Source organism: Dendrobates tinctorius, unplaced genomic scaffold (genome assembly GCF_039654945.1).
Source record: "Dendrobates tinctorius isolate UK_male_01 unplaced genomic scaffold, ASM3965494v1 ptg000143l, whole genome shotgun sequence".
Classification (NCBI taxonomy): Eukaryota; Metazoa; Chordata; class Amphibia; order Anura; family Dendrobatidae; genus Dendrobates; species Dendrobates tinctorius.
Window position 1 is genome coordinate 28,367,599 of NW_027361810.1, and position 9,325 is coordinate 28,376,923.

The 9,325-nt window shown below is 41.9% G+C and overlaps 2 non-coding genes across 2 annotated transcripts; both read right to left on the reverse strand.

Annotated features, from left to right (window-relative positions):
* Positions 1 to 4,188: 4,188 nt before the first annotated feature.
* On the reverse strand, positions 4,189 to 4,260 carry TRNAA-CGC (transfer RNA alanine (anticodon CGC)). The gene has a single exon. It is a non-coding gene; the product is annotated as a tRNA-Ala (tRNA).
* Positions 4,261 to 4,660: 400 nt separating this feature from the next.
* On the reverse strand, positions 4,661 to 4,731 carry TRNAG-GCC (transfer RNA glycine (anticodon GCC)). Its single transcript has one exon. It is a non-coding gene; the product is annotated as a tRNA-Gly (tRNA).
* Positions 4,732 to 9,325: the final 4,594 nt, after the last annotated feature.

The window sequence follows — 9,325 nt, forward strand, 5'->3', positions numbered from 1 at the left end:
CAATGACTTCCTAGTTCTGTGGCTGTGCGCACACGCCGCACAGGACCTGTGATGAGGTCACAGGAGAGGAGGAGTCAGGGGTCACATGATCAGGAGCCTCTGTGTCTGCACTCTGCAGGACTCTGCTGTGTTGGTTGTCATGGTGCTGGATGAGGTGAAGTTTCTGTGTGGGGTCAGGAGGGGTTTATAGTGTGGATGTAGCAGAGCTGTGTGTGTACGAGATGTACAGAGCAGAGACACGTGTGTACGAGGTGTACGGAACGGAGCAGCGCGTGTACGAGGTGTACGGAGCGGAGCCAAGTGTGTACGAGGCATACAAAGCGGGCTTTTCCCGCAGACACAGGAGTACACGGCGGAACCTTGAGCAGCACTTTAAAACTCACACGTGACGTTCTGTCGGAAGTGACATGCTGGAAGCTGACCGGAAATGAGGTAAATTCATGAGGAGATTGTGACGGAACCAGGAATGCTTCAGATCCATCACCGTGTCCTCCTCCGACTGTGCGGACAGCGGGATCACCTTGGAATCGGGGGTGCCGGCCATGTGAGCGGATCATGATATGTCCTGCATCGGGAGGCTCAGGTGCGCACTACAAAGGGAGCAGGGCTGCTATAGTATCTTTATAGAATTTTTATTTATTTCTTTCTCTCTTTGTTTCTTTCTCTGTTCTTTCCTTCTCTCTCTGTTTCTTTCTCTCTCTGTTTCTTTCTCTCTCTCTGTTCTTTCTTTCCCTCTCTTTTTATTTCTCTCTCTGTTCTTTCTCTCTAATCTTTCTTTTTTCTTTCTCTCTCTCTCTGTTCTTTCTTTCCCCTCTTTCTTTCTTTCTTTCTTTCATTCTTTTTCTTCCCCTCTTTCTATCTTTCTTTCTCTGTGTTCTTTTTCTTTCTTTCTTTCTTTCTTTCTTTCTTTCTTTCTCTCTCTCTGTTCTTTCTTTATCTCTCTCTGTTCTTTCTTTCTTTCCCCTCTTTCTTTCTTTCGCTCTCTGTTCTTTCTTTCTTTCTTTCTTTTTCTCTTTCTTTCTCTCTATTCTTTCCCCTTTCTTTCTCTCTCTGTTCTTTCCCCTCTTTCTTTCTTTTGCTCTACCTCTGTTCTTTTTTTCTGTGCCCTCTTTCTTTCTCTCTCTGTTCTTTCTTTCTTTCTTTCTCTCTCTCTGTTCTTTCGTTCTGTTCTCTCTCGGTTCTGTTCTCTCTCGGTGTTCTTTCTTCCCTCTCTTTCTTTCTTTCTTTCTTTCCTTCCTTCTTTCTTTCTTACTTTCTTTCCCCTCTTTCTTTCTTTCTTTCTTTCCCCTTTTTCTCTCTGTTCTTTTTTCTGTCCCCTCTTTCTTTCTCTTTTTTTCTTTCTTTCTCTGTTCTTTCTTTCCCCTCTTTCTTTCTCTCTGTTCTTTCTTTCCCTCTCTCTGTTCTTTCTGTGTCTCGCTAATCTTTCTTTTTTAATTCTCTCCCTCTGTTCTTTTTCTTCTGTCCTCTCTTTCTTTTTTCTCTGTTCTTTCTTTCTCTCTAATCTTTCTTTTTTTCATTCTCTCTCTCTGTTATTTTTTCTGTCCCCTCTTTCTTTCTCTCTCTGTTCTTTCTTTCTCTTTCTGTTCTTTTTTCTTTTCCCTCTTTCTTTCTTCCTCTCTGTTCTTTCTGTCCCCTTTCTTTCTCTCTCTCTCTGTTGTTTCTTTCTTTCCCCTCTTTCTTTCCATCTCTCTGTTCTTCCTTTCTCTTTCTCTCTCTGTTCTTTCTTTCTCTCTGTTCTTTCTATCTGTTCTCTCTCTGTTCTTTCTTTCCCCTCTTTATTTCTCGCTCTGCTCTTTCTTTCTCTCTCTGTTCTTTTTTTCTGTCCCCTCTTTCTTTCTCTGTGTTCTTTCTTTCTCTTTTTCTTTTTCTCTGTTCTTTCTTTCTTTCCCCTCTTTCTTTCTCTCTGTTCTTTCTATCTGTTCTCTCTCTGTTCTTTCTTTCCCCTCTTTATTTCTCTCTCTGCTCTTTCTTTCTCTCTCTGTTCTTTTTTTCTGTCCCCTCTTTCTTTCTCTGTGTTCTTTCTTTCTTTTTTTCTTTTTCTCTGTTCTTTCTTTCTTTCCCCTCTTTCTTTCTCTCTGTTCTTTCCCCTTTCTTTCTCTCTCTGTTCTTTCTTTCCCCTCTATTCTTTCTCTCTCTGTCCTTTCTTCATTCTTTGATCTTCCTCTCTCTTTTCTTTCTCTCTCGCTCGCTCTCCTCTCTCTCTCTGTTTCTTTTTTCTCTCTCTCTGTTTTCTTTCTTTATTTTCCTCAGCACCTGTCAGTGTTCCCACAATACCAGCCACTGTGCCCATAATGCCAGCCACTGTGCCCTCAGTACCAGTCAGTGTGATCAGCAGTGCTAAATGGGTGTGGTTGGGCGTGGACATGAGTGTGACTAGTTGCGAAATGGGTGTGGTCGGGTGTGGCATAAAATTTGTAGACTAGTAAAAATTGTAAAAAAATACAAAAACAATTATAAATGTATAAACAAAAAGTTTAAGTCACCCCTCCCCCTTTTCCCAAAACGTAAGTAAATTCTAAAAAATACATAAATAATGTATGTAGTATCGTACCAACTAAAGAAGTATAAAATTCTTCCCTTACAATGAGTTCCCGAAACAAAAATAAATAAAAATGACAGAATCGCTCTTTTATTTTGGTCTCTTTGCTTCCCAAAAAACATGGAATTAAAAAAAAAAAAAAAAAACTCATGAGAAACTTGTATAAAACCTGAAGCCCGTCCTGGATTTATCAATATAAGTGCAAACGCAAGCTGAACTGAATGTAATAATATAAATAAAGCTTAAATACAAATAAATAAATAAAAAGAAAAAAAAATCCCCAAAAAACGCTGGAGATGCCGGGGATTGAACTCGGGACCTCACACATTCTTCCCCCTCTTTTTCTTTCCCCTCTTTCTTTCTCTCTGTTCTTTCTTTCTTTCTTTCTTTCTTTCCCTCTCTCTGTTCTTTCTTTCCCTCTCTCTGTTCTTTCTTTTTTTTATTCTCTCCCTCTGTTCTTTTTTTTCTGTACCCTCTCCCTTTTTTTTCTGTTCTTTTTCTTTCTTTTTCTCTGTTCTTTCTTTCTTTCTTTCCCCTATTTCTTTCTTTCCCTCTCTCTGTTCTTTCTTTCCCTCTCTCTGTTCTTTCTTTTTTTCATTCTCTCCCTCTGTTCTTTTTTTCTGTCCCCTCTTTCTTTCTCTCTCTGTACGTTCTTTTTTTCTTTCCCCTCTTTCTTTCTTCCTCTCTGTTCTTTCTGTCCTCTTTCTTTCTCTCTCTCTCTCTGTTCTTTCTTTCCCCTCTTTCTTTCTCTCTCTCTGTTCTTCCTTTCTCTTTCTCTGTCTGTTCTTTCTTTCTCTCTCTGTTCTTTCTTTTTATCTGTTCTCTCTCTGTTCTTTCTTTCCCCTCTTTCTTTCTCTCTCTGTTCCTTCTTTCTCTCTCTCTGTTCTTTTTTTCTGTCCCCTCTTTCTTTCTCTCTGTGTTCTATCTTTCTTTCTCTTTTTCTTTTTCTCTGTTCTTTCTTTCCCCTCTATTCTTTCTCTCTCTGTCCTTTCTTCTCTCTCTGATCTTTCTCTCTCGCTTGCTCTCCTTTCTTTCTCTCTATCTCTGTTTTCTTTTTTCTCTCTCTCTCTGTTTTCTTTCTTTTCCTCAGCACCTGTCAGTGTGCCCATAATGCCAGCCACTGTGCCCTCAGTACCAGTCAGTGTGATCAGCAGTGCTAAATGGGTGTGGTTGGGCGTGGACATGGGTGTGACTAGTTGTGAAATGGGTGTGGTCGGGCGTGGCATAAAATTTGTAGACTAATAAAAATTGTAAAAAAAAAAAAAAACGAGAACAATTATAAATGTATAAACAAAAAGTTTGTCACCCCTCCCCTTTTTCCGTAAGTGAATTCTAAAAAATACATAAATAATGTATGTAGTATCGTACCAACTAAGGAAGTATAAAATTCTTCCCTTACAGTGAATTCCCGAAACAAAAATAAAAAAAATGACAGAATCGCTCTTTTATTTTGGTCTCTTCGCTTCCCAAAATACATGGAATTTAAAAAAAAAAAAAAAAAAGACATGAGAAACTTGTATAAAACCTGAAGCCCGTCCTGGATTTATCAATATAAGTGCAAACGCAAGCTGAACTGAATGTAATAATAGAAATAAAACTTAAATACAAATAAATAAATAAAAATAAAAACAAAAACCACCAAAAAACGCTGGAGATGCCGGGGATTGAACCCGGGACCTCACACATGCGAAGCGCGCGCTCTACCACTGAGCTACATCCCCCAGCTGCCTGCGTCAGTCGTCTTCCCTGCTCATAGAGGGAGTTGGCACGTCCCAGCATATCCTCTGTTCCTCCCCCTGCTTCTTGTCTGCTTGGTAGCTTCCACCTAGAGACATAATGCAGCGGAAGGAGCAACAACTTGTCTATAGTGATGATTTAAATATTTTATGTTTCTGCATTCTGCTGAAATTAAGATGTCAGAATATAAAGATGTAGCCTGACCTAGAGAGAGATAATCTCACACAATATAGTATAATAAGCACAATATGCAGACAAGCATCTGTTTATACAGGGTCAGGAGGAATGTAACATTCTGTGCTCTGTATGGAGGGTGTTTATTTAATGTGAAAAAAAATATATAAATAACAAAGAAAAAAAAATAGGAAATAAAAAAATCACAGCTGCATTGGCCGGGAATCGAACCCGGGCCTCCCGCGTGGCAGGCGAGAATTCTACCACTGAACCACCAATGCTCGCATGTGTGACTGTGCTGTGTGTTCGCTCCATGTATCCTGCCGAGCAGCAGTGAGAAACAGTTTTTGCATTGAAGAGTTCCTTTAGAGAGTGATTTATTGCAAACTTCTGCCAGTTTTGCTTCTTTCATCATCTCACTTTTGTCATACATAGGGATGAGCGAGTATACTCGTTAGGATTCGGTACTCGCCGAGTAATGCGGTGCTCGCGGTACTCGAATCCTGGCGAGTATTTCATCAACAAACTGGAGCAAGTTCAGAAACGAGCGACCAGAATGGTGACCGGTCTGCAAACCCTGTCTTATGAGGAAAGGTTGCAGGATTTGGGAATGTTTAGTTTGCAAAAGAGAAGACTGAGAGGAGACTTAATAGCTGTCTACAAATATCTAAAGGGCTGTCACATTGTAGAAGGATCAACTTTATTCTCATTTGCACAAGGAAAGACTAGAAGCAATGGGATGAAACTGAATGGGAAGAGACACAGATTAGATATTAGAAAAAACTTTTTGACAGTTAGAGTGATCAATGAGTGGAACAGGCTGCCACGAGAAGTGGTGAGTTCTCCTTCAATGGAAGTCTTCAAACAGAGGCTGGACAGACATCTGACTGGGATGATTTAGCGAATCCTGCTTTGAGCAGGGGGTTGGACCAGATGGCCCAGGAGGTCCCTTCCAACTCTACGATTCTATGATTCTACTCGCCTCGCAATATTTGTCACAGCCCGCACAGTCCCCCGCACAGCCCTGCACAGCCCAGAACACTCCCGCACAGCCCTGCACAGCCCAGAACACTCCCGCACAGCCCTGCACAGCCCAGCACAGTCTCGCACAGCCCTGCACAGTCCCCACACAGCCCAGAACACTCCCGCACAGCCCTGCACAGCCCAGAACACTCCCGCACAGCCCTGCACAGCCCAGTACAGTCCCCACACAGTACCTTCACAGCCCAGCACAGTCTCGCACAGCCCTGCACAGTACCCGCACAGCCCAGGACAGTCCCCGCACAGCCCTGCACAGCCCAGCACAGTCCCGCACAGCCCTGCACAGCCCAGCACAGTCCCGCACAGCCCTGCACAGCCCAGCACAGTCTCGCACAGCCCTGCACAGCCCAGCACAGTCTCGCACAGCCCTGCACAGCCCTGCACAGCCCAGCACAGTCCCTGCACAGTACCCGCACAGCCCAGGCCAGTCCCCGCACAGTACCTGCACAGCCCAGCACAGTCCCGCACAGCCCTGCACAGCCCAGCACAGTCCCGCACAGTCTCGCACAGCCCAGCACAGTCCCACACAGTACCTGCACAGCCCTGCACAGCCCAGCACAGTCCCGCACAGTCCCGCACAGTCCCGCACAGTCTTTGCACAGTCCCCGCCCACCCCAGCACACACACACAGCCCATTACTCGCATTTCCCATAGACTTACTTTGGACTCGCTACTCGTTACGAGTACCCGAGTATTAGGAGGTACTCCTAACAAGTACAGCAAGTCCGAATACTTCACTACTCGCTCATCCCTAGTCAGTTACTAGTAGCACTGCCAATATACCACCTGGGGTAATTTTATTATATCGGGGTCTTGAATTTACAAAGAAACCTACAGAAAAAAAATGAAACAACAAAAAAAAATTCAGGGTTTCACATCAAGCTTTTCAAGGAGGATTCTGAAGCATATACGCTCCAAATCAGCAGAAAAAAAAAAAAAAAACATTTCAAACACTCTGCTTAGTCTTCATTTCAGTGCAAAAATCCAATCAAGGCTGTGTTCACACGTTGCGTTTTTTTTTTTTGTGTGTGTGCAAATTTTTTAAGCTGCATTTTACTGCATCGGCAAATTCTATGAGAATTCAGAAATCTCACACACACATCAGATTTATTTTCCTGACTGATTTGGAAAACTGCTGTGTTTTTGAAAGCGGCACAATAAACTGACATGTGGCGTGGGTTTCAATTTCTCGCTGAGTTTTATGTGCGGATTTTCTCCATAAACTTGCATTAAATGTGGAACATTCGCAGGTAAAAAAAAGTAATGTTTGCCTTTAGACCATTTCCACTGCAAGGACTCATGTAATCCGCACATGACCGTATCAATAAAGTTTTTATTAAAGCCAGATACAAGTAAGTATAAAAAATAAATCCATTTTGTTTTAAACACGACACAACAAAAAGAGCCAAAAATCGCAGCGTGAAAAACTCACCAAAAGCTCATCGTGGTAACGTAGCTCAGTTCTTACAGACAGTTTTTTTTTAAAAAGATTTTCTTTCTGACGATGTTTCAAAGAAGTTGCTGAGGGAAAAAAAAGAAGTGACTTCTTTGAAGTGGATTCCGCTCCACAATTATCACCGTCAAATCAAAAAGCTGCAAAATACTGTGTAGAAAAAAAAACAAAAAAAAAACGCAGCATAATCCTTTTCAAAGATGGACAACAAACAGGGTTTACTGAATTGGTTTCTGCTCAGAAAATTAGTTGCATTTTTCTGTCTACAAAAAAATACATGTGAACATAGGAATCCAGACTTAGGGCTCCTTCACACGCCCGTTTTTTGTGTCCGCATGCAGTTAATTTTTTAAGGGCCACAAATACGGACACACACACCCATTTTACTCAATGGTGGCGCACATATGTCAGGTTTGTCACATGGAGATCAGCGCGACCAGGAGACAATGATGGGAGTTGTCATTAGCGTGACATGTACCGGCGCCTGGGAAAAGCCGTACAGTTCACACTTATCTCAAGCGCCGGCTGCTGAAGATAGCTCTCATCAGTGTCTTCTGCTCACGCCGAGATTAGCGCAACCAGAAGACAAAGGTGGGAGTTGTATTCAGCACCCGCTTTGTCTCTCCTGTGTAAACTAAAGAATTAAATTTAAAAAAACGGTGTGGGCTTCCAAGCAATTTTCATAGCCAGCGGAGGGAAAGCCCACGGCTGGATGCTGATGTTAATACTCTGAGAAAAGGGACAATATCCCAAAAGGTTCCCAGGCTATTAATAACAGCTTACAACTGTTTGCTTAGCCTTTCCTGGTGAATTTAAGTGGGACCACAGACCCGAAAAAAAAAGACGTAGAGTCTGCCTATAAATACAAACCAGCAAAGGCTAAGCAGACAGCTCTGGGTTGATATTAATAGCCTGGGAAGGGGTCAAATATATTACCCTTCACAGGCTACCACCATCAGCCCTCAGCCGCCCCAGAAATGTGACGCTTATCTGGCGATTAGCCTCACACTTCCCATTTGTTCTGTGGCGTAGGCAAGTGGGGTAATAGAGTTGGTGTTGATGTCACATTTGTATTGTCAGGTGACATCAAGCCCAGGGGTTAGCAATGGTGAGGGATCTATAAGATGCATCCCTTACTAACCCTGCAGTAAGTTTGGAAATAAACACACAGCAAGAATAAAATCCTTCATTTGAAATTAAGCAAAACACAAAGTTTTACACATTTATTTAAATAAAAAAAGCACAGTTATATTCACTTTACGACTATTGTATTGAAGCCCTTGTCACCCGTAAAAAAGAAAACCAGAAAATAATAAACAACAAAAAGACTCACCTTACACCTAATCCAAAAATGCCCATGGACATGTAAAAAAAGAACAAAAATAATAAACAACCATATCACTCACCTGGCCGAAGTGAAGATAAGCTGCACTGTCCCATGCCATAAAGCATCTCTGCAATATACAAATATATACTGTATATACACCAGTATGGTCAATGCCAACTCCACAACAACAAAAGGAACTACAAGCTGCCACCACCAATTGTTTATACTGTAGAGGCCGATTGGACACCGATTGCAGGTAGCGTATGGCTTCAGGGGTAGGTTTTAGAGAGCAAGAATAACAGAGCTATTAAATATTATATATTTAATCCAGAAAGGTAGGCAGTGTTTATAAAAAATATACAATGATGCTACAAAATGGGAACAAAACAATACAGTATTTACAATCACACAGTATAAAAGGGATAACAAAAGAAAAGTACTAAAGCTGATGTCACAGAAATGGCTCAGAGCTAGCATGGAAGATGCTCCTTTTATGAACACAGACAGAACCATACTAAGCTGTACCTTCCAAGACTTGACAAATGACAAAACCCAAACTCTGCTTTTTATTAGATCAAGGCTATGCCCACATACCTCCCTTTGGTGAATTCATATGAAGGCGGGTTGTGGGATGTGCTAGGTTGTTTAAAAGATTATGAGATCCCCAGCTTTCAGGATATCTTCGCTCCTGGAGGTCCTAAGCGCAAGATATTGTGGTCATGTTTGTCATCAGAATATTACCATACTATAGAGATGAAACAGTGCATGGATAGCATCATCCATCTATCCAATATTAAGAGGGAGGTGTTCGGCCAGCCTTAGGGTGATGTGATTGAATGCATTATGTTCGCTCCTTTGCTACAATGCCGAAAATATATCTTCGATAAAAATCAGATTGATGCAAATCCCAATATTCATCACTAACCACTGGATTCAGAGTGTCTGAGACAATTCCTTTGAACAGAGGAAGCTCTTGCCTCTGAAGTGTATTTCTCCACTTCTAAGTAAACGAATTCCTGTCTTGGTGGCTGGTTCTCAGCAGATCTTTGCTGTA